Source organism: Dermochelys coriacea, chromosome 22 (genome assembly GCF_009764565.3).
Source record: "Dermochelys coriacea isolate rDerCor1 chromosome 22, rDerCor1.pri.v4, whole genome shotgun sequence".
Classification (NCBI taxonomy): Eukaryota; Metazoa; Chordata; order Testudines; family Dermochelyidae; genus Dermochelys; species Dermochelys coriacea.
In genome coordinates this window covers 18723411-18746278 of record NC_050089.1, presented here as the reverse complement: position 1 = coordinate 18746278, position 22868 = coordinate 18723411, and the positions used below count along the sequence as shown (strand labels likewise).

Here is a 22868-nt window from a genome sequence, read left to right as displayed (position 1 = left end):
GAGAGACGTTTGTGTGTGTGTCACGTGTTCTGTCTGTGTCGTGTTCTGTGTGAGACGCGTTTGTGTGTTACATGTTCTGCGTGTCGTTTTGTGTGTGTGAGACGCGTTTGTGTATGTGTTACATATTCTGTGTGTGTCTTTTGTGTGTGTGTGAGGCGCGTTTGTGTATAGGTGATGTGTTGTGTGTGTGACGTGTTAGGTGTTCTGTGTGTGTGTGTGTGGGTGTCATGTGTCGTCTTGTGTGTGTGTGAGACGTGTTTGTGTAGTGTTACGAGTTCTGTCGTGTGTGTGCGTGCGCGTGTGTTGTCTTGGATGGCCACACAGGTTAATGCACAAAGCATTTCCCTCACGGAGCAACAGTGGCACTGGGTGGCCGCTCAGGGTAATGCATCAACAAGTTCCCTTACGGAGCAACCGTGACACTTGGTGGACACGCAGGGTAATGCGTGAGGTGTCGTGTGTGTGGTGTGTGTCGGTGTCATGTCTTGTGTACAATGTTTAGTATCTGTTGTGTGTCGTGTTGTGTGCGTGACCCGTGTGTCGTGTTGTGTGCGTGACTCGTGTGTTGTGTGTGTGTGTGTATGAGATGTGTTTTGTATGTGTGACTTTTGTGTGTCGTGTTCTGTGTGTGTGAGACGTGTTGTGTTATTTTTTGTGTGTTGTGTGTTGTCTTGAGTGTTGTGTTGAGTGTGTATGTACAGGTGTCGTGTGTTGTGTGTTCGTGTACAGGTGTCATGTGTTGTGTGTGCGTGATATTTTGTGTCGGTGACGTGTCGTGTATGATTTTGTGATGTCATGTGCCATTGTATGTCTTATTCTGGGTGTGTTTGTGTGTGTCAGTGTCATATGTGATTTTGCGTCTCATGTGGGCCGTTGTGTGTTGTATTCTGGGGGGGTGTCGGTGTGTGTGATTTTGTGTGAGATGTGTTTGTGTATGTTTTACGTGATCTCTGTGTGTGTGCGTCGAGGTTGTGTGTCATGTGTGAGAAGTGTTCTGTGTGTGTTTGTGTGCGCACGTCAAGGTCGTGTGTCATGTGTGAGACATTTTCTCTGTTTGTGTGTGTGTGTGTGTGTGTGTGGGTGTCGTGTGTGAGAAGTGTTCTGTGTGCATCTTTCAGTGTCGTGTGTGAGACATGTTCTGTGTGTGTGTGGTGTTGTGTGTGTTAGATGCATTTGTGTGTGTCACGTGTTCTGCATGAGTTTCGTGTTGTGTGAGAGGTCGTGTGTGAGACGTGTTCTCTGTGTGTGTGTGTGCCGGTGTAGTGTGTGAGACGTGTTCTCTGTGTGTGTGTGTGCCGGTGTAGTGTGTGAGACGTGTTCTATGTATGTGTCAGTGTGATGTGTCGTCTGTCAGACGTGTTCTGTGTGTGTGTGTCAGTGTTGTGTTTCATCTGTGAGACATGTACCATGTGGGAGAGGGGGTGTCATGTTGTGTATGTGAGACATGTTGGTGCATGTGTTACATGTTCTGTGTGTGTGTCATGTCGTGTTGTGTGTGTGAGACGTGTTGGTGCATGTGTTGTGTGTGTGTCGTGTTGTGCGTGAGATGTTTGTGCATGTGTTACGGGTTGTGTGTGTGTCATGTCGTATGTGTGAGACATGTTGTGCATCTGTTACGTGTGTGTGTGTCGTGTCATGTCGTCCGTGAGACGTGGTTGTGCATGTGTTACATATTGTGTGTCTGTCGTGTCGTGTCATGTGTGTGAGACATCTTTGTGCATGTGTTACGTATTGTGTGTCTGTCGTGTCGTGTCATGTGTGTGAGACATCTTTGTGCATGTGTTACGTATTGTGTGTCTGTTGTGTCGTGTCGTGTGTGATACATCTTTGTGCATGTGTTACGTATTGTGTGTCTGTCGTGTCGTGTCGTGTGTGATACATCTTTGTGCATGTGTTACGTATTCTGTGTGTGTTTTTGTGTGTTGTGTCCCGTGTGAGAGACGTCTTTCTATATGTGTTTGTGTGTGAGACGCGTTTTTGTGTGTGTCATCTTCTATGTGTTTGTGTGTGTATTGTCGTGTGTGTGAGATGCGTTTGTGTGTCATGTCATGTGTGAGACGCATTTGTGAGTGTGTGATGTTCTGTCTGTTTGTGTGTCGTGTTGTGTGTGTGATGCGTTTGTGTGTATCACTTGCTCTGTGTGAGTGTGTCAGTGTCATGGGTGTGAGACGTGTTTGTGTGTGTCACGTATTCTGTGTAGGTGTTGGTGTTGTGGGTATGTGTGTCACGTGTTCTGCGTGTGTGATGTTGTGTGTGAGAAATGCATGTGTGTCACATGTTCTGTTTGTCGTGTTGTGTTGTGTGTGTGAGACATGTTTGTGTATGTGTGACATGTTCTCTGTGTGTGTGTGTGTTGGTGTCATGTGGGTGTGTGTGTGTTGGTGTCATGTGTCATGATGTGTGTGTGTGTGTGGGTGTGTGTGTGTTGGTGTCATGTGTCATGATGTGTGTGTGTGTGTGGGTGTGTGGGTGGGTGTGGGTGTGTGTGTGTTGGTGTCATGTGTCATGATGTGTGTGTGTGTGTGTGGGTGGGTGTAGGTGTGTGTGTGTTGGTGTCATGTGTCATGATGTGTGTGTGTGTGTGTGTGGGTGTGTTGTCTTGTATGGCCACACAGGTTAATGCACAAAGCACAAAGCATTTCCCTCATGGAGCAACACTAACACGGGGTGGCCACTCAGTGTAATGCAGAAACAATTTCCCTCACGGAGAAATAGAGACACTCAGTGGCCACGCAGGGTAATGCACCAACAATATCCCTCACGGAGCAACAGTGACACCAGGTGGCCAATCCCGGTAATACACAAACCATTTCCCTCATGGACCAACAGTGACACTGGGTGGCTAATCCAGGTATTGCACAAAGCATTTCCCTCCTGGAGCAACAGTGACACTCGGTGGCCACTCAGGGTAATGCACAAAGCATTCCCATCACGGAGCAAGAGTGCGACTAGATGGCCACTCAGGGTAATGCGTGAGGTGTCGTGTGTGTGTGTGTGTGTGTGTTGTGTGTCGGTGTCATGTCTCGTGTATGATGTTTTCTGTCTGTTGTGTGCGTGTGACATGTCGTGTGTCGTGTTGTGTGCGTGTGACTCGTGTGTTGTGTGTGTGTATGAGATGTGTTTTTGTATGTGTGACGGTTTGTGTCGTGTTGTGTGCGTGTGAGACATGTGTGTCATTTTGTGTGTGTGTTGCATTGAGTGAGAGTGTATAGGTGTCCTGTGTTGTGTGTGTGTGAGATGTTTTGTGTGTCGGTGTCATGTATGATTGTGTGTCATGTGCCATTGTGTGTCTTATTCTGGGTGTGTGTGTGTGTCATATGTGATTTTTTGTCATGTGTGCCGTTGCATGTCATATTCTGTGTGTGTGTGTGTGTGTCATATGTGATTTTTTGTGTCATGTGTGCCGTTGCATGTCATATTCTGGGTGTGTGTGTGTGTCAGTGTTCTGTGTGTGTGTGTGTTGTCTGATGTTGTGTGAGATGTGTTTGTGTATGTGTTACGTGTTGTCTGTGTGCGGGTGTTATGTTGTGTGAGATGTGTTTGTGTATGTGTTACGTGTTGTCTGTGTGCGGGTGTTATTTTGTGTGAGATGTGTTTGTGTATGTGTTACGTGTTCTGTGTGCGTGTGTTATTTTGTGTGAGATGTGTTTGTGTATGTATTACGTGTTCTGTGTGCGTGTGTTATTTTGTGTGAGATGTGTTTGTGTATGTGTTACGTGTTCTGTGTGCGTGTGTTGAGTTCGTCTGTTGTGTGTGACGTGTTCTCTGTGTGTGTCAGTGTCGTGTGTGAGATGTGTTCTGTGTGTGTGTGTGTTGAGATTGTCTCTTGTGTGAGACGTGTTCTGTGTGTGTGTGTCAGTGTTGTGTGTGAGACCTGTTCTGTGTGTGTGTGTTGGTGTCATGTGTCATCTGTGAGACGTGTTCTGTGTGTGTCGTGTCGTGTGTGTGTGTCGTGTTCTGCGTGTGTGGTGCCGTGTTGTTTGTGTGAGACGCGTTTGTGTGTGTCGTGTTCTGTGTGTTTGTGTCATGTCGTGTGTGACGCGCTTGTGTGTGTGTCATGTTCTATGTGTGTTTGTCGTGTTGTGTGTGTGATGCGTCTGTGTGTGTCATGTGTTCTGTATGTGTGTTGGTGTCATGGGTGTGAGTGTTTGTGTGTCACATGTTGTGTGTGTGTGTGTCAGTGTTGTGGGTGTGAGACGTTTGTGGTGTGTCACGTGTTCTGTCGATGTCGTGGGAGTGAGATGTATTTGTGTGTGTCACGTGTTCTGTGTGTGTTTCAGTCTCGTGTGTGTCAGATGTGTTTGTGTATATGTTAGGTGTTCTGTGTGTGTATGTGTCGGTGTCGTGTAGCATATGTGTGTGAAACGTGTTTGTGTATGTGTTACGTGTTATGTGTGTGTGTCGGTGTCGTATGTCATGTTGTGTGTGTGTGTGTCTTCTGTGGCTACACAGGGTAATGCACAAAGGAGAAAGCATTTCCCCCATGGAGCAACAGTGACAACAGGTGGCCGCTCAGGGTAATGCAGAAAGCATTCCCGTCACAGAGCAACAGTGACACTGGGTGGCCACTCAGGGTATTACACCAACAATTTCCCTTATGGAGCAACAGTGACACTGGGTGGCTAATTCAGGTATTGCACAAATCATTTCCCTCCTGAAGCAACAGTGACACTCCGTGGCCACTCAGGGTAATGCACCAACCATTTCCTTCATGGAGCAACAGTGACACTGGGGTGGCTAATCCAGGCATTGCACAAAGCATTCTCCTCATGGAGGTACAGTGACACTCGGTGGCCACTCAGGGTAATCCACCAACCATTTCCCTCATGGAGCAACAGTGACACCAGGTGGCCACTTGGAGTAATACACAAAGCATTTCCTCACGGAGCACCAGTCGCACAAACTGGGTTTAATAATAATAATAATAAACAAAAAATAGTTTAACTATAAAAAGGTAGATTTTAAGTGATCATAAGGGATAGCAAACAGAAGAAGGCAGATTACTAAGCAAATACAAATACACGTGCATACTAAGCCTTAAATCATAAAGAGACTGGATTCAAGAACTAATTTCTCATCCTAAATTTCTTTCAGCAACTTGAAGAGTTTCTGTAGTTTAGACTTCCCGTTGTTTCTCTTTACAGACTAGACTCCTGTCTTAGTCTGGACTTCCACCTTCTCAGTTCCTTTCAGCAGTCTTTCTACAGCCTGCATCATTTTCGTCCGCTCCGACTTCTCCATGGCTCCCGAGACCTCACCTGTGGGAATGCACACCTACCCGTGTCCTACAAAGGGAGACGGCACCAGGAGAGGAGAGGAGAGAGAGACTGAGACAGTTGGCGAACACACTAGAGGAGAGAGAAAAACATGGGAGGAAGGCAAGCAACTCACCAGCTGGAGTCATCCTCCTAGATGTAACCTTCTCCTGCAAAGGAGACACCGTTCCTGGCCAAAGAAATGAGTAGCCCCTGAAAATGGGGACCTTGTCTCTCTCATAACCACAGCTAGTCAGGAACCATTTCTTACAAACCCCGCTCCAGCTAATGGGGAGTCCCTACATGGAGCTAGGCGGGCCGTGAGCAAAGCCTTAACTAAACCCAACACTTATCTCACTGACGTTAGCGACTGCTCCACTGCCAACTGGACGGCTCCTGGCTTGCATCAACAATGCTCGCTGGCTCACTGCTCTCACTCGTTTTCCATCCGAAGAGGGGAGTAAACGGTTTGTACTAAAGCCAGACCAAGGAGGAAAACAAATAAGTTACCATCTCAGTGAGCAACATCGCGTAGGCTATTCTTTTTTCCTCTCCCACACGGCGGCGTTCCGCCCCAGCCCCCTCCCCCCCATTAGGCCTTTAGTACTACAACTAGAAAGCACCCCTTGCAACGGCACCCGAAATAATCACTCTGCACAGCAGACTCTGGCCCCTCATCAGCCGTAATCTCACAGAGCCCCGTAACCAAAGAGGAAGCACACGGCCTCTGAAGAATACTGCAGCGAGCACAGATGAGGAATTCAAAGCAGTGACCGCTTACTCACAGCCAGTTATGCGGGAGACAGAAAGCTGACGATTCTTCATGTCTGCTTAGAAGGATGTCCAAGCTGCTTAGGTAAACCTCGGCCATTTCTCCTCTGGCTAGGGCTCCTGGACAATTCCTCTGCGAGATTAGCTGCAAAAGCCAAGCCTGAGCTATCATTATACAAAGCTCCATTGGTGCTGGAAAACTTGCCCTCATCCACGCATTGGGTGGCTCCACGCTCGCACGCACTGCCCTGCATAATTTTCATCCGCTCCGACTTCTCCATGGCTCCCGAGACCTCACTTGTGGTAATGCACACCTACCCGTGTCCTATGAAGGGACACCGCACAAGGAGAGAAGAGGAGAGAAAGAGAGAGTTGGCCAACACACTGGAGAAGACAGAGAAACATGAGAGCAAGGCAAGCAACTCACCACCTGGAGTCATCCTCTTGCATCCAACCTTCTGCTGCAGAGGAGACACCGTTCCTGACCAGAGAATCGAGCAGCCTTTGAAAATGGGGATCTTTTTTCCCTCCTAACCTCAGCTGATCAGGAACCTTTTCTTACAAACCGAACCCTAACTTATGGGGCTTCCCTACCCGGACTCAGGTGGAGCGTGAGCAGAGTCCTCACCAAACCAGACACTTATCTCACCGAGACTGGCGATTGCTCGGCTCCCAGATGGAGGGCTCTTGCCTGGCATCAACAATGGTCACAGCCTCGCTGCTCTCACTCACTTTCCATCGGATGAGGGCAGTAAACTCTGAGGCTTGACTTTTTTTTCCTTCGTACTAAGGCCAGCAGAGGGGGGGGAACAAAAAAAATTACATCTCCATCTGAAGAGTAAAGGAATACTTGTCGCACCTTAGAGACTAACTGCTATTCTGAAACATCTCCGTCTGCAATATCGTGTAGTCTCTTCATTTCACATCTCCCGTATCCCACGGCTCCGCCCTCAACCCATCTCCCATTACTACTTTACAACTGCAACTAGAAGGCACCCATTGTAACGGCACCCAAAATAGTCACTTTGTTCAGGAGACTCTGGTCCCTTCCTTAGCCTTAGTCCCAGAGCCTCGTACCCAACAAGGAAGCCCACGGCCTGTGAAGAAAACTACAGCGAGTACAGACGAGGAACTGAAAGCACTGACCTGACAGCCAGTTATGCAGAAGGCAGAAACATGTGGCCTGTTTGTCTCCTTGGAAAGATGCCCAAGCTGCTCAGGTCCACCTCTGCCATTTCTCCTCCGGCTAGAGCTCCTGGAAAATTCCTCAGGAAGCCCAGCTGCAAAAGCCAAGCATGAGCCATCACTACAAAAAGATCTATTGGTGCTCGAAATCTTGCCCTCAGCCCTGCCTCCCTCTTTCATCCCATCTACATCGGCTCCACTCGACAGAGACGGAGTTAACACTGACAGTCACCACTCCACTCTCGCATGCACTGCCCTGCATTATTTTTGTCCCCTCCTGCTTCTTCTTGGCTTCTGAGACATAGCCTATGGGGATGCACACCTAGCGTGCCTGCCCGTGTCCTATGAAGGGAGACAGCACAGGGCAAGGACAGAGAAAGATAGAGACAGAGCATGTGCGTTGGCCAACATACGAGAGGAAAGAAAGAGAAAAACATGGAAGGATAGTAAGCAACTCACCTCCTGGAGTTATCTGTGAGGAAGCGGGACTGTTGTTCGTTTCCTCTGAATATTCTGGGGGTGCCTCAGTTTCCCCTATGCAGTTCTTAAGTATCTAGGTGGTGGGATAAGTGTGTATGATCGTTGCAGAGCTCTAGAGGGCAGGTGTGTGCAGGGGTCTGGACACAGAGAATGGCCAACACCCTGTTCCTGGCAACTGATGGCCTGGCCCTTCCCCCCTGCAAGGTGACAGCTAAAGGGTTGGAGAACAAAGGAATCAGGTGACCTCCTGGCCTGGGAAAGGGACAAAGCCCAGAGGAGTGGGGGCTGGAGAGAGTTTCAGTTTGGGGCTGGCTGAGGACGAGGAGTGAAGTGCAGACGTGGTTGTCTGGCTTGCTGCCCCCCAAAATGGACCCAGCTGAGGGGTATGGTTCTCTGCACCTACAAACTCTATTTTAGACCATGTTCCTGTCATCTAATAAACCTTCTGTTTTACTGGCTGGCTGAGAGTCACGTCTGACTGCAAAGTTGGGGTGCAGGACCCTCTGGCTTCCCCAGGAGCCCGCCTGGGCGGACTCGCTTTGGGAAGCGCACGGAGGGGCAGAGGATGCTGAATGCTCTGAGGTCAGACCCAGGAAGGTGGAAGTTGTGTGAGCTGTGTGTCCTGAAGACAGTCTGCTCACAGAAAGGAAAAGGAGTACTTGTGGCACCTTAGAGACTAACACATTTATTAGAGCATAAGCTTTCGTGAGCTACAGCTCACTTCATCGGATGCCTTTGGTGGAAAATTCACAAGTACTCCTTTTCTTTTTGCGAATACAGACTAACACGGCTGCTACTCTGAAACCTGTCACAGAAAGGAGACTTCCCCAGAGTCCTGACTGGCTTCGTAGGGAGCAGTTCCAGAGCATCACCTGGGGACTCCATGACATAGGGTTCCCTCCCCACTCTGAACTCTAGGGTACAGATGTGGGGACCCACATGAAAGACCCCTAAGCTTATTTCTACCAGCTTAGGTTAAAACTTTCCCAAGGCACAAATTCTTTGCCCTTGGAGGGTACGCTGCCACCACCAAGTGATTTAACAAAGAATCAGGGAAAGGACCACTTGGAGTTCCTATTCCCCCAAAATACCCCCCCACGCCCTTACACCCCCTTTCCTGGGGAGGCTTGAGAATAATAACCTAACCAATTGGTTACAAAGTGATGACAGACCCAAACCCCTGGGTCTTAGGATAACAGAGAAGTCAGTCAGGTTCTTAAAAGAAGAATTTTATTAAAAAAAAAAAAAAGTAAAAATCACCTCTGTAAAATCAGGAAGAAAATAACTTTACAGGGTAACAAAAGATTCAAAAACACAGCAGAACTTCCTCTAGGCTTAGTTTCAAAGTTACAAAAAACAGGAATAAACCTCCCTCCAGGAAAGGAAAAATTCACAAGCAAAATAAAAGATAATCTAACACACCTTGCCTGGCTTTTACTTACAATTTTTGTAATATGAGAGATTTTTAGGATGGTTTATAGGATGAGTTTTCTGACCTGATGCTTCTCTGCTTCCCAAGAGAACACACAAAACAAAGCGTTCCCCCGGCAAGATTTGAAAGTATCTTCTTTCCCTATTGGTCCTTTTGATCAGGTGCCAACCAGGTTATTTGAGCTTCTTAACCCCTTACAGGTAAGGGGGAATTCTAGGCTACCCTTAGCTGTATGGTTATGACACAGCCAAAGACCCTTATATCTCCTTTCATTGGATATTGGCAGGTGTAGAAACTTGGGTGTCAATAACTCTGTACCTAGATGGGTCATGATAGATATAGATTTACAGGTGGAGGGGCATGGAAGGAAGTGATTTATTGTTGCTTCTGTCTCTAGTCTAGTGGATGTGACATAGAGTTGATGAAACCAGTCTGCTTCCCTGAAATTATGTATTAAGTGCTTGGGTAGTCAGAGCTGTCTGAGAGAGCAGTGAGAGGCCATTTACATGGAGCTGATCCCTGTGCACGGGCCCTTGCAGGGGGAGGTGGCAGAGGCCTTGCACCTGTGGTGTAACTAACTGTGTAATGGGAAGGAGGATTGTGGGCAAGAGCCTTCACAGCATTGCAAACTCCAATGATAACTTTCATTTTTCTTCTTGGGTTGTGTTTAGAACCAAGGGAAAAGAAGTTTGAGGGTCAGAGTCTAGCCCCATTGTGAAATGGAAACCACACCTGAGCCAGTGCTTCATGGGCCCCCCACTGCCTACCAAACTTCTCCATCAATGAGCCCCGAGGACCCTGTGACTAGGAAGAGGGAGCACCCTCCCACTTTGGCTGGGCTTGGTGTGTGAGGGGGTGAATCTCTTCCTGTCTTGGGTGTGTTGAGTTCACACAGGCTTTTTGCTCCCTCGGGGTGGGATGTGGTTTTTGGCTGAAGGTGACATGGTTTGGTAGCATTGAGGATGCTATGTTATTCCTGGGAGAATTCTGTGCCACTGTGCATGTTCATAATTAATGAGCTGCACATATTTTTAATTTTTTGCACAGAAAAAAACTTCTGCTGGCATGTTGCTGCAGTTCCACCTTTTTGCCCCACCAGTGGGCACTGTGGTGCTTGGACACAGTAGCCACTCCCAGCCAGCTCGGGAAGAGAAACAGCCTGCCTTCTTCCCAGTGCCTGTTGCACCAGGTCAGGAAACAGCGGCTACGGGGAGACAGACAGAGTCTCATTGGGGCTAGTGGGGGAGGACAGAGGCTGAATGGGAGTGGAGGTGCAGGGCCACATGGGCAGAGGGGGAAGGGGTGACTGAGTGAGGGCACAGAGACACATGGGGACAGGGAGAAGAGGCACAGAATTCCTCTCCTTGAGTCAAGAGTCCCCAGCCCTCCTTCCCAGAGCTGGGTTCAGTGAACTCTCCCTCCCCGTATCTGGAGGCCCCAGCTCTCATTCCCAGAAATGGGTTCTGTCCTTTCTCCCTACAAGAGCCAGTCTTGCTCCTTGCAGCACACACCTGCAACTACTTCCTCACTCTTGCTATAGCTTCTCAGGCATCTGCCCTGCCTGAGCCCCATTTAACTGAAATTAGGCTCCCACCAGAGCTCCCTTCCCCAGGAACTATCCCAGGAACTTGTCCCCTCTTCCCTTATTTCCCCAGGTCTCTCCTGAGTTAATCACAAGACCTCCTCGATTCTTATTTGCCCTCCCCACCTGGGGAGGAAAGCTAAACTTGTCTCACATGAACCTTAATTTTTCCAGCTATGGGTCTGATCCTACATTATGTCTGTTCCCACAGTATTCTTGCCAGCAAGTTAAAGTAGTATGGTCTGGATGGATTATAAGGTGGATAGAAAGCTGGCTAGATTGTCGGGCTCAACAGGTAATGATCAATGGCTCCATATCTAGTTGGCAGCCGGTATCAAGCAGAGTGCCCCAAGGATCGGTCCTCAGGCCGGTTTTGTTCAATATCTTCATTAATGATTTGGAGGATGGTGTGGATTGCACCCTCAGCAAGTTTGCAGATGACACTAAACTGGGAGGAGAGATAGATATGCTGGAGGGTAGGGATAGGATACAGAGGGACCTAGACAAATTAGAGGATTGGGCCAAAAGAAATCTGATGCGGTTCAACAGGGACAAGTGCAGAGTCCTGCACTCAGGATGGAAGAATCCCATGCACCACTACAGACTAGGGACCGAATGGCTAGGCAGCAGTTCTGCAGAAAAGGACCTAGGGGTTACAGTGGACGAGAAGCTGGATATGAGTCAAGGGTGTGCCGTTGTTGCCAAGAAGGCCAATGGTATTTTGGGATGTATAAGTAGGGGCATTGCCAGCAGATCCAGGGACGCGATTGTTCTCCTCTATCCGACATCGGTGAGGCCTCATCTGGAGTCCTGTGACCAGTTTTGGGTCACACACTACAAGAAGGATATGGAAAAATTGGAAAGAGTCCAGCAGAGGGCAACAAAAATGATTAGGGGACTGGAACACATGACTTATGAGGAGAGGCTGAGGGAACCGGGATTTTGTTTAGTCTGCGGAAGAGAAGAATGAGGCGGGATTTGATAGCTGCTTTCAACTCCCAGAAAGGGGGTTCCAAAGAGGATGGATCTAGACTGTTCTCAGTGGTAGCATATGACAGAATGAGGAGTAATGGTCTCAAGTTGCAGTCAGGGAGGTTTAGGTTGGATATTAGGAAAAACTTTTTCACTAGGAGAGTGGTGAAACACTGGAATGCATTACCTAGGGAGATGGTGGAATCTCCTTCCTTAGAAGTTTTTAAGGTCAGGCTTGACAAAGCCCTGGCTGGGATGATTTAGTTGGGGATTGGTCCTGCTTTGAGCAGGGGGTTGGACTAGATGACCTCCTGAGGTCCCTTCCAACCCTGATATTCTATGATACATGTGGGTAACAGCACTTCCACATATTGCCATCTCCAGGGATGGGCCTAATAGTAACAAAGCAATTATGTTGTGCAAGGTAAACAACAGACGGTAAATGCAGCACTGCAACAACCAGCTTCAGTCATCTTCCTAGATAAAAATGTTTAACCTTGTCTGAAGGAAAAAAATATTTTATAGTTATTTATTAGACAAGCTTTTTAATTCACCTATTTTAAGCCTGTGACAGTGTGACATTCTATTCCTTGGGGAGCATACTGTAACCCCATATTTCTCATCATATAATCATGATCTTACACGTGAAGCATACCTTGTAAGGTATCAGGGGAAAGGTTATGATCCGTTGGAAGTCATTTCTCTATCCATATATGTGTATCATTAATGCATATGAAGTTATGAGAATCATGTTGTATGGTGGTCACTAAAACATGCTGGAAGTTGGGGAATCAACCAGATAGTAGCTCCCCAGAGGCAACAGCAAGGAAAGTAACCAATGCCTGGGCAGGGTGTCAATCAACCCATCAACAGCCATTGTCTAGCAAGAGAGCTACAATGCAATGACTCACCTCCATGAGGCCATACCAGAAGAGTTGCTCAACCTTGCTTGGAGAGACTCAGCAATGCCCCCCAGACATGCCTGGACTTGTGCTCCCCAAGCACTTGGACTGGGGGTATAAAACAGACAGAGTGGACACATCATGGGCCCTTCTCCTGCCCCTACCTATGCTGCAAGAAACCAAGACACTGAAAAGAAGACTCCAACATAGGAGATTGGCCCAGGTTTAAGGAACAAACTGTATATTAAGGACTGCAATATCCAAGTGGGGTGAGAAAAACTGCTTAATCTAGTTGCTGCCTAGTCTCATAGGGTTGAGAGTTTAGACTGCATACTTATATTTTATTTAATTTGGTAACTAACTCTGACTTTTTGCTTATCACTTAAAATTTACTTTTTGTAGTCAATACATTTATTTAATTGCTTATTTTTACCAGTGAGTTTGTACAAAGCGTGGGGAAAATCTACTCAGGGTTACACAGGTTGATGTACATCCACTTTCCATTGTTGAAGTGATGAACCAATTAATAAATTTGCACTGCCCATCTTGAGCAGGGCAAGATGGTATATTCCTAAGGTACAGTACTGAGGGGACATGACTAGTGCCTTTCTCTAGAAGCACTCATGCAATCTAGCTGGGTGTTGGGCTCCACTTGCAGTTGTGCTGAGTGATCACAACTTCTGGCGAGGCTGCTGCAGGTCACTCGCAAGGCATCATGAGAGACAGCCCGGGCTGGTGAGAGTTCAGGGGGCACAGTCCCAGACTGCACCCTGGGAGATCCCATCACAGACAGGGTGCACTCACTGCTAGTGGTGCCTCTTCATGGCCGCTCTGAGGATTAGCTCTACAATTGCCATGCCCTCCTCAGCTGGTGCGTCTCCCGTCACTCTCTTGCCCTAGGGACCTGTCTCACTCCAGCTACCTCTTCATGACCAGGCCCTCCAGCTAGGTCATCATCCATGTTTTCTCCCTTCCAGGATTACCCAAAATCCTCTTATGCAAACAGTCTCAGGCAGTTGTCTCCTGTACTGCCCTGATGGTGTCTCTTCCCCAGCAGACAGTAGGGGAACCTGGGTCTACTCGCTACTCCAGGGACCGTCAACCCAGCAGTTCTGGGCTTTACTCTCCCAGCCCTCACTGCTCCTTCCCTAGGCTAGGAGTACTAGCTACAAGCTTTCCTCCCTAGTAGTGACTCTCCTTACCCAGTAGCAGCCTCTAACCCTTCTTCCCAAGGAATTAACATCTGCCTGTTGCCAGCTTTATAGGCCCTGCCCAACTGAGCCTGCTTGCAATCAATTCCCTGGCTCTTCCTCCAGGTGCAGCCTGTGGAGTTAATAGGCCTGGCTAGCCACCTAAATCCCTTCCAGTTCTGAGTGGGGGTAGGCATCCCACCACAAAGCTCCACACTGGATACCACTTAAATATAGGATAATTATTGTTTGAGATTTATAAACATTAAAGAACTTTGGTTATTGCTTGAAAACAAGTTAAATTTGATATGCATTTTATAAACAATTGATTAATAACTTGGAGCTTCCCTGAAAGTTTTATTAATTGGGGCATGAATAATTAACAATCAAAGCCAGTGTCTTCACTTTAATGTAAAGTGTCAGTTTCTACATTAGCCTGAATAATGAGGATTTTTGGCTGCATATTTATATATTCACTATGAAACAAGTGATTGTATGTTCTTATAGAGCAGTTGTAAGCTTTGCCACCGGAATAAGACTATTGAAAAAGAAAAGCAAACAGCATGAGGCAGTGAAGTAGCTACCTTCTCCATAAAACTTCCATCATACACACAACCTACCAGTAAATATCTAGTGGAAAAGATTCTCTGTTTCCTAATTTGTAATAGGGAGATGACAACACACTTTCCTTTGAATCTGTGAATGAAAAGCCCTCCACTGGGGCTAATCAAGCCATTTTGATTATGCTAACACATGACCCCAATTCCCACACACACACCTTTGAAGGCTAGTTGTCTTGATGCAGTTAGAAGCATTAAATACTAATTAACAGTTACTGGAAAACTTGTTTCTGCTGCAGACTTTCTGTTCAGTGATTCCAAAGAGCTCTGATCTACATAGGAAGAAATTTGTCCTTTACTTACATGACTGGGCCCATAAAGGATTTGGCCCTGGCTCAGTCAAACACTGGTGCACTCGAGCAGGGCTACACACACATGCAGTCAGTGGGTGTTTCCAGGGCTAGGACCTTCCCCAGCCATAGAGATGACTGGCCTTCCTCACGCGTCGCTCTCAGTACCAGGTTTAATACAGTGCCAATGGCACCATCGCACCGGGCCCACACTTGGAAGGGGACCACAACAACACATGCCTGAGTATCCTGGCAGTGGGTCCCTCTCCCAGGCCAGAGGTGGGGCCAGGCCCGGATGCTTCTAGTGCAGACAGAGACTTGGCCAGTGGGAAGAGAGACAGGGTCAGCACCACCATGTTGTGCAATGGACACTTGCCAAAATTACCGTACTTAGTGACAGAGATTGGGGGGGTTATGTCATTCAACATTTCTTGACAAATTACCACAGACCTTGAAATTTTTACCTCGGACACATTGCTGACCCCTGGAGGGACAGAGACAGAGAGATACACCAAGCCCCTGGGACTCCCCCTTCACACAGCTCCTTGGGACCTCCCAGCTTGGCCCCCTCAGCCAAGCTCCACAGAGACCCACTGTCCCCAGCCCAGCCCTGCAGAGGGAGAGAGCCCAGCACAGCGCCAGAGAGAGCTCAGCCACGCCCCAGAACCCCCCACTCCTCCCCAGAACCCCTCCCAGCCAGGCACCAAAGAAATAGAGACCAACCTCTTCCCCAGGACTCTCCACCCCCATTCCCGCTGGACCCCCCCCATCCCATCCTCCTCTGCCCCGATTCCATGGACCAACCACCCCCCCGACCCCGCCCATTGCTCACAGGCGCCCGGTCCACCAAGGGTTAACTCCGCCCCAGTCACTCTCAATGCGACATCAGAGTAGCAGCCGTGTTAGTCTGTATTCGCAAAAAGAAAAGGAGTACTTGTGGCACCTTAGAGACTAACAAATTTATTAGAGCATAAGCTTTCGTGAGCTACAGCTCACTTGCATCCGATGAAGTGAGCTGTAGCTCACGAAAGCTTATGCTCTAATAAATTTGTTAGTCTCTAAGGTGCCACAAGTCCTCCTTTTCTTAATGCGACATCAGTACCTCCCAGCGAAAATGCGGCAGCTCCGCCCGCTCAGCGCGCAGCCTATCACGACGACCGCCGCTGCCGCACTGGCTGTCCCATGGGGTGTTGAATCAGGCCGCGCTTTAACGCAGCCTGACAGGGAACAGAAGTCATTTGCCCGGTACCCGTTGCAATCGGGTCCCATGGGGCACAGTGACCAAAAGTTAGGTTGCCCCGGAAAGGTTCTAATATAGGGCAACCAGGAACAATGACCGGAAATGAAGTTGCCTCGGTAAGCTCTCTATTAGAGTCCAACTGGGCACAGTGAGCGGAAGTTGCCCCAGTTCTATAATTGGGGGAACTAGGGAATTAGTGGAGATAGGATGGGGACATGTAGCACGGACTAGGGGTGCCTGACTGGCATGTGAGGGGGAGGGGTCACGGATGTGAGGTTCCCTGCTGCAAAGCAACAACCTGGAGCCTGCACCTCCCGCGGGGCACTGAGGTTGGTGCGGAGCGGTGCGCAGGGCAAGGCAGGGAATCTCCCATGAGGGCGGGGCCCCTTCACAGCAAGCTCGGCACCCCTCTGTAGTAGCGCGACCCCACCTGCTCCTCCAGACTTCTAACAACAGCACCGCTCACGGCACATCATGGCAACTTCCATTTCTGGCCTCGTACCGCCTTTGCCCTATAAATGGAAGTCAGGGCCGGTCCTGGCAATGGAAGATGGGAGATAGAAGCAGCGGACACTACATCTGCCATAGAGACTAAATCTCTCACCATGTATTGCTTCACTCCTATCTCCCTGCCCTCACTGCTTCTCTTAGCAGGGGGAGCCTCAACCCAGGTACTGAACTTGTGGCCCCAGGATTTCCCCACCCCTGCCTGAAGCGAGCACCTCCCACGCCCTGTTGCGTTTGCAGGTGCAGTGCCCTGGGGATTGGGGTTAGGGTTAATGGGAGGGTTGGAGGATTGTACTCTTAGCTGGCCACCAGGGTCACTGCCACAATGGGGGAGGGGAGGTGTACAATAGGGCACTGCCACACCTGCCCACCAGGGGATGGGGTGTGACTGCTTCAATTGGTAGTTACACACAGGGCAGTGCCCCAGCTGGCCACCAGAAGTCACTGCCCAAATGGTGTGGGGGAGATATACACACAGGTCATCCCCTGCCCCAATAGGTCTACCTGGGGTCACTATCCAAAGGCAAAAAGAAAAGGAGTACTTGTGGCACCTTAGAGACTAACAAATTTTAACAAAAAAAAAAATTTGTTAGTCTCTAAGGTGCCACAAGTACTCCTTTTCTTTTTGCGAATACAGACTAACACGGCTGCTACTCTGTATCCAAAGGCAGGAACCCAGCCTACTGCCCAAATCTTAAGCCTTCCTACATTTTTATTGTGATGTTGTATTTACCATATTTTGTACATTATTAAAAACAAATCATAATGAAAATATTTATGATCCTATGACTTCACTGGTGCCTGAATTGCTGGTTGTCACAAATGGCTACCTCTGAACCAGGGAGGGGCAGACAGCTGTTCTTTGTGTCAGTTTGCTACTCCTGTGAAATCTTTTTAATATTTAGACACAAGTAAAACAACTCCCTACCCCTAGACCCAGAAATGGGAAATTATGGGTGTGGCAAATGTGGCAGGACAGCTCAAAAAAAAACAAAAACAAAAACCCTAGGTGCCAGTAACTCCTAGTAGTAGGAAATTGGGACATCGAGCAGTTTGGGATGCTACAGCCCCGGCCCAGCTTTGCCCACCCCATTGAGCCAGTTTTGTGCCCTGCAGGTAGCCACTATGGTGTAACAGTGCCATGGTGCTACAGAGAAGATGGTGACACATTTCCCACTCCTGAGACACCAGGGTCCCCACCTGTTTGGGTCACTGGCTACCTGGCTCAGCTGGGCCCTGGGCTGCAGCTCCAGCTGGAGGCGGGCGGGAGCAGCTGGGGTTTGTTAGCCTCAGTCTCTATGCTTAGTAGGCTGCTCTGGGTACAGGATGTGAGGAGGTTTGAGGGACCCCCCGGCCAAAGTCTTGCTACCCAAGGAACATGAGGCCTGCGGCAGGCTTTGGAGCAGGCGGTTCAGCAGCCGGAAGACCGCATGTTTGTACATCCCTGAGCAGCAGGTTGCACACTGCATGTAGCACCAGTGTAGTGGTGCGGGGGCAGGTTCTGCTGGGTGGATGGTACAGGAAATGGGGGCCTGGAGGTGACAGGGCCAGCAGCCATGAGCTGAACCCACCAATCTAGTAGCCTCTGACATCACCATCCAACCCTTCAGCCACCCATGCATCCCTCCATCCATCCACATGCCTTACACACTCATCTCCATATGCATCCTCCTGTCTCTCTGATTTTCCATGCAGTGCTCAGCACAAGGAGACCCGGACCCTGAATAAGACTTTTGGGTGCTGCAATAATGGAGCTGGGGGTGACAGTATGGTTCTGGGCAGCTCTAGTCCCAGTCCCACTTCTTCTAAGCCCAAACTCTCTACCAAGATGGGTGGGGTGGAAGGAATGACCCCCTGAGCCTGGCAAGCAGTGCACATCCTTCCCAGTACGACAGAGACCAAGCCTATTGGCAGACAGATTCTGCTCAGTCCCGTGAGAGATCAAGGGGGCACGGGAGAAGAGGGTGCATGCCCCTGAGCATGACAAGTGATGTGGACTCTCCCCAGAGCAGATGGATCCTGCCTGGAGCATGGGACACCGCAGTGTCATTACTCAGTACTTGGCTCTGTTGCAGGCTCACCACATGTCAACTTTCTCTGCCTTGGGTTGCCATGAGGAGTAGGGGCAAGGGCAGGCACCAGGTGTACAAGGATTTGGGGGCTCAGTGTCTGGGAAGGGTTTTGAGGCTACAAGGAGCTCTGGGGAAGAATGCAGACACCTACAGCTGGGCTGTAGGGGGGAGTTACCGGGGGGGCTAGACAGTAAGCACACTCCTACTGGGTCAGACCAATGGTCCATCTAGTTCAGTATTCCTATCTATGACTATGGCCAGTGCCAGACACTTCTGGCAGCTGAAGATTTAAGGACACTCCCAAGCATGAGGTTGCATCTCTGACCATCTTGGCTGAGAGCCACTGATGCACCTATCTACCAGGAACTTCACTAATTCTTTTTGAACCCAGTTATACTTTTGCCCTTCACCATATCCCCTGGTAATGAGCTTCACAGGTTGACTGTGTGTTGTGTGAAGAAGTACCTTCTTTAGCTTCATTTAAACCTGCTGCCTATTAATTTCCCCTGGTTCTTTTGTTACGAGAGGGGTAAAGAACACTTCCTGATTCATTTTTCTCCACACCACTGCTGATTTCATGGACCTCTGTCATGACTCCCCTTAGTCGTCTCTTTTCTAAGCTGACCAGTCCCAGTCTTTTTAATCTTTCCTCCCAGGGAAGTGGTTCCAATCGTCGTGGTTGACGCCCTTCTCTGCACCTTTTCCACATCTAATATATCTTTTGTGAGATGGGGTTACTGGAACTGTATGGAGTATTCCAGGTGTGGGCATATCAGAGATTTACATAGTGCCATTGTGATATTTTCTGTTTTATTATTTTTCCCTTTCCTAATAGTTCCTAACATTCTGTTACCTTTTTTGTGCTGCTGCCCATTGAACAGATGTTTGCAAAGAACTATTCACTCTGACTCCAAGATTTCTTTCTTGCATGATAAAAGCTAATTAACACTGAACTTTATCTCAGGTTTCAGAATGGTAGCTGTGTTAGTCTGTATCAGCAAATAAAAAAAAACAAAAAAACAAGGAGTTCTCCTGACACCTTAGAGAATAGCAAATTTATCTGGGCATAAGCCTTCGTGGGCTAAAACCCACTTTATCAGATGCATGCAGTGGAAAATACAGTAGGAACACACACACACGCACACTGAAAAAATGGGTGCTGCCATACCATATCTGTCATTTAGTTGCCCCGTTACAAATGGGCATCAGAAAATTAGGTAACTCTTTACTGTCAGCTTTTTCAAGCTAGTTAAGTCTCTTTCCAGAAGTTGATAGGTTGTGAGCAAGAACTGCTACGATGGGGCATAGCGGGAGAATCCTTCTCTGTGATAATATAACACGGGGAAATAGTTTTACTTTGTGTAAATAGTAAAACTATTTCCCTATGTTATTTCTCCCCCCCACCCCACCCCACCCCACCCCACTGTTCCTCAGATGTTCTTGTTAACTGCTGGAAATAGCCTACCTTATTTGTCACCATGAAAGGTTTCCCTTCCTCCCCCCCCGCTGCTGGTGATGGCTCATCTTAAGTGATCTCTCTCCTTACAGTAAAAAGAAAAGGAGTACTTGTGGCACCTTAGAGACTAGCTAACTAACTAACTCACTCTCCTTACAGTGTGTATGATAAAACCCATTGTTTCATGTTCTCTGTGTATGTATATCAATCTCCCCTCTGTATTTTCCACCAAATGCATCCGATGAAGTGAGCTGTAGCTCACGAAAGCTTATGCTCAAATAAATGTGTTAGTCTCTAAGGTGCTACAAGTACTCCTTTTCTTTTTGCGAATACAGACTAACATGGCTGCTACTCTGGAGCCTCTGATAGTGTGGCTGATGTGATTAGGCCCTATGATGGTGTCCCCTGAATAGATATGTGGACAGAGTTGGCAACAGGCTTTGTTGCAAGGATAGGCTCCTGGGTTAGCGGTTCTGTTGTGTGGTTGCTGGTGAGTATTTGCTTCAGATTGGGGGGCTGTCTGTAAGCAAGGACTGGCCTGTCTCCCAAGATCTGTGAGAGCGCTGGGTCGTCCTTCAGGATAGGTTGTAGATCCTTGATGATGTTTTGGAGAGGTGTTAGTTGGGGGCTGAAGGTGATGGCTAATGGCGTCCTGTTATTTTCTTTGTTGGGCCTGTCCTGTAGTAGGTGACTTCTGGGTACTCTTCGGACTCTATCAATCTGTTTCTTCACTTCAGCAGGTGAGTATTGTAATTGCAGGAATGCATGATAGAGATCTTGTAGGTGTTTGTCTCTGTCTGAGGGGTTGGAGCAAATGCGGTTATATCGTAGAGCCTGGCTCTACAACTCCAACAAGAGACCGCTAAATTGGAATTAATTTGCAAATTGGATACAATTAAATTAGGCTTGAATAGAGACTGGGAATGGATGAGTCATTACACAAAGTAAAACTATTTCCCCATGTTATTTCTCCCCCCAACCCCACCCCTCACTGTTCTTCAGATGTTCTTGTTAACTGCTGGAAATAGCCTACCTTGCTTGTCACCATGAAAGGTCTTCCTCCTTCCCCCCCCTGCTGCTGGTGATGGCTTATCTTAAGTGATCACTCTCCTTACAGTGTGTATGATAAAACCCATTGTTTCATGTTCTCTGTGTGTGTATATCAATCTCCCCTCTGTATTTTCCACCAAATGCATCCGATGAAGTGAGCTGTAGCTCACGAAAGCTTATGCTCAAATAAATTTGTTAGTCTCTAAGGTGCCACAAGTACTCCTTTTATTTTTGTGAATATAAACTAACACGGCTGCTACTCTGAAACTAGGCCAAAAAAGAATCTGAAGTGCAACTCGCAAAAGTCAGAAAAAGTAACTGCAAAAATTTTACATACATCAGAAGCAGGAAGCCTGACAATCAGTGGGGCTACTGGATGATCAAGGTGCTAAAGAAGCACTCCAGGAAGAGGAGGCCATTGCAGAGAAGCTTTTAGGTCAACCTAAAAGAAATTCCAAAGGGAGGGGCCAAGGGCAGGCATGGTTGCAGTGCACCCTTTCCTTGCCAAAGCCTCAAACACGTGCCTGAAAGCCTTCTCCAAAGAAGCAGAAGAATCTGCATCAGAGCACCTACATGGTACACAATGGAATTGGGAAATGCAAGAGACACAAAACAAGCTAAATTGTGTAAACAAAGCCTGTCTGCCGTAGATTTGCCATTAATCTGGTGTCTTTTGCTACTTCACCTATGGGTCAAAATTAATATTAATGGTAAACCCTTTAAAGGTATATAACATACCCAATTTGTGGAAAAAACTTTTGTACATGCTAGGGATGGTGACAAAACAGTTCCATATGCATGTTGCCTTTCAGCTTATAACTGTAAACAGGCTGGAAGCTTGGCATAGCAGCGAAAGCACAACAGGCCTACGCTGATGTGTGGCAGGGGAAACAGAGACACACCATCTCATGGTTTTGGTGGCTAAATGCCAAGACTCCTACATTTTAACCAATGTTGCTATCTGCATTCTGTTAACAGTACTACACCTCAACATGTTTTCAGGCACCCAGGGACCAGGAACCCAGAACTTTGCTAAAACACCTGTGAATGACATCATAAGGTTTAAAGGTACTAGAAGGGGATGTGACCAGAAACAAACAAGGATTTTACATGTACTGCCTCTGCCATCGACAGCGTCCAAGTCTCTGGCAGTAAGTTCAGGAGAAGGGTGTGATGTTGCACCCCATAATGCTTTATAGAAATATGCTTATGAATGTAAATGACATAACTGGAATATGTTTTATGCTAGATATGCCATGTAACGTATTTTTGCAAAGGTTATGTTCTACTGAAAGCATTCATCCTATTTGTATACATGTATCATTTTTATATCTGAAGTTATGAGCGTTGGCTCTATGCTTGTATTTAAATTATTTGCTGTAGGAAGCATCTAAGGCAGATTTGTTCAACATAGCGTGAAGGGGTTATTCAAGTAATTGGGATTACTTAACAATGGACTTTGGGAGATGCCCACCCCCACCTAAGCTTTCCTGGGAACATTCAAACTAACGTGAACAATGGCATCAGCCTGCAAAAAGCTGAATCATTCACAGACATGTGACTTGCCCAGGTGACTACAAAACTGCATCTTGTGGAGGGGATTTTACACAGGAGAACGGAGGGGTTTCCACCCACAAGAGAAAGACTACATAAGCCCCTGGAAACCCCTCCATTTTGTCTTCAGCTGGCTTGAAAGACAACCTCTCCACCCCAAAGAGATGCCTGAAAGAAACTGGAACAAAGGACAATAAGTACGCGGGTGTGAGTGATTGCTGGACCCCGACTAGGAAGGAGTCTAGCTTGTCAAAAAAGCTTATTGGAAGATCTCTGAGGGTGAGATTTACCTGCCTTTAGTTATTACTTG

At 47.8% G+C, this 22868-nt stretch overlaps 1 long non-coding RNA gene across 1 annotated transcript in view; it reads right to left on the bottom strand.

Annotated features, from left to right (window-relative positions):
- Positions 1-4943: 4943 nt before the first annotated feature.
- LOC119846831 overlaps positions 4944-22868 on the bottom strand; it is a 30228-nt gene continuing 12303 nt past the window's right edge. The window contains exons 4-7 of the long non-coding RNA XR_006276637.1: positions 7178-7306; positions 6676-6812; positions 6030-6171; positions 4944-5729 (exon numbers count right to left, since the gene is read on the bottom strand). This is a non-coding gene — a long non-coding RNA (uncharacterized LOC119846831). The remainder of the gene's footprint in view (positions 5730-6029; positions 6172-6675; positions 6813-7177; positions 7307-22868) is intronic.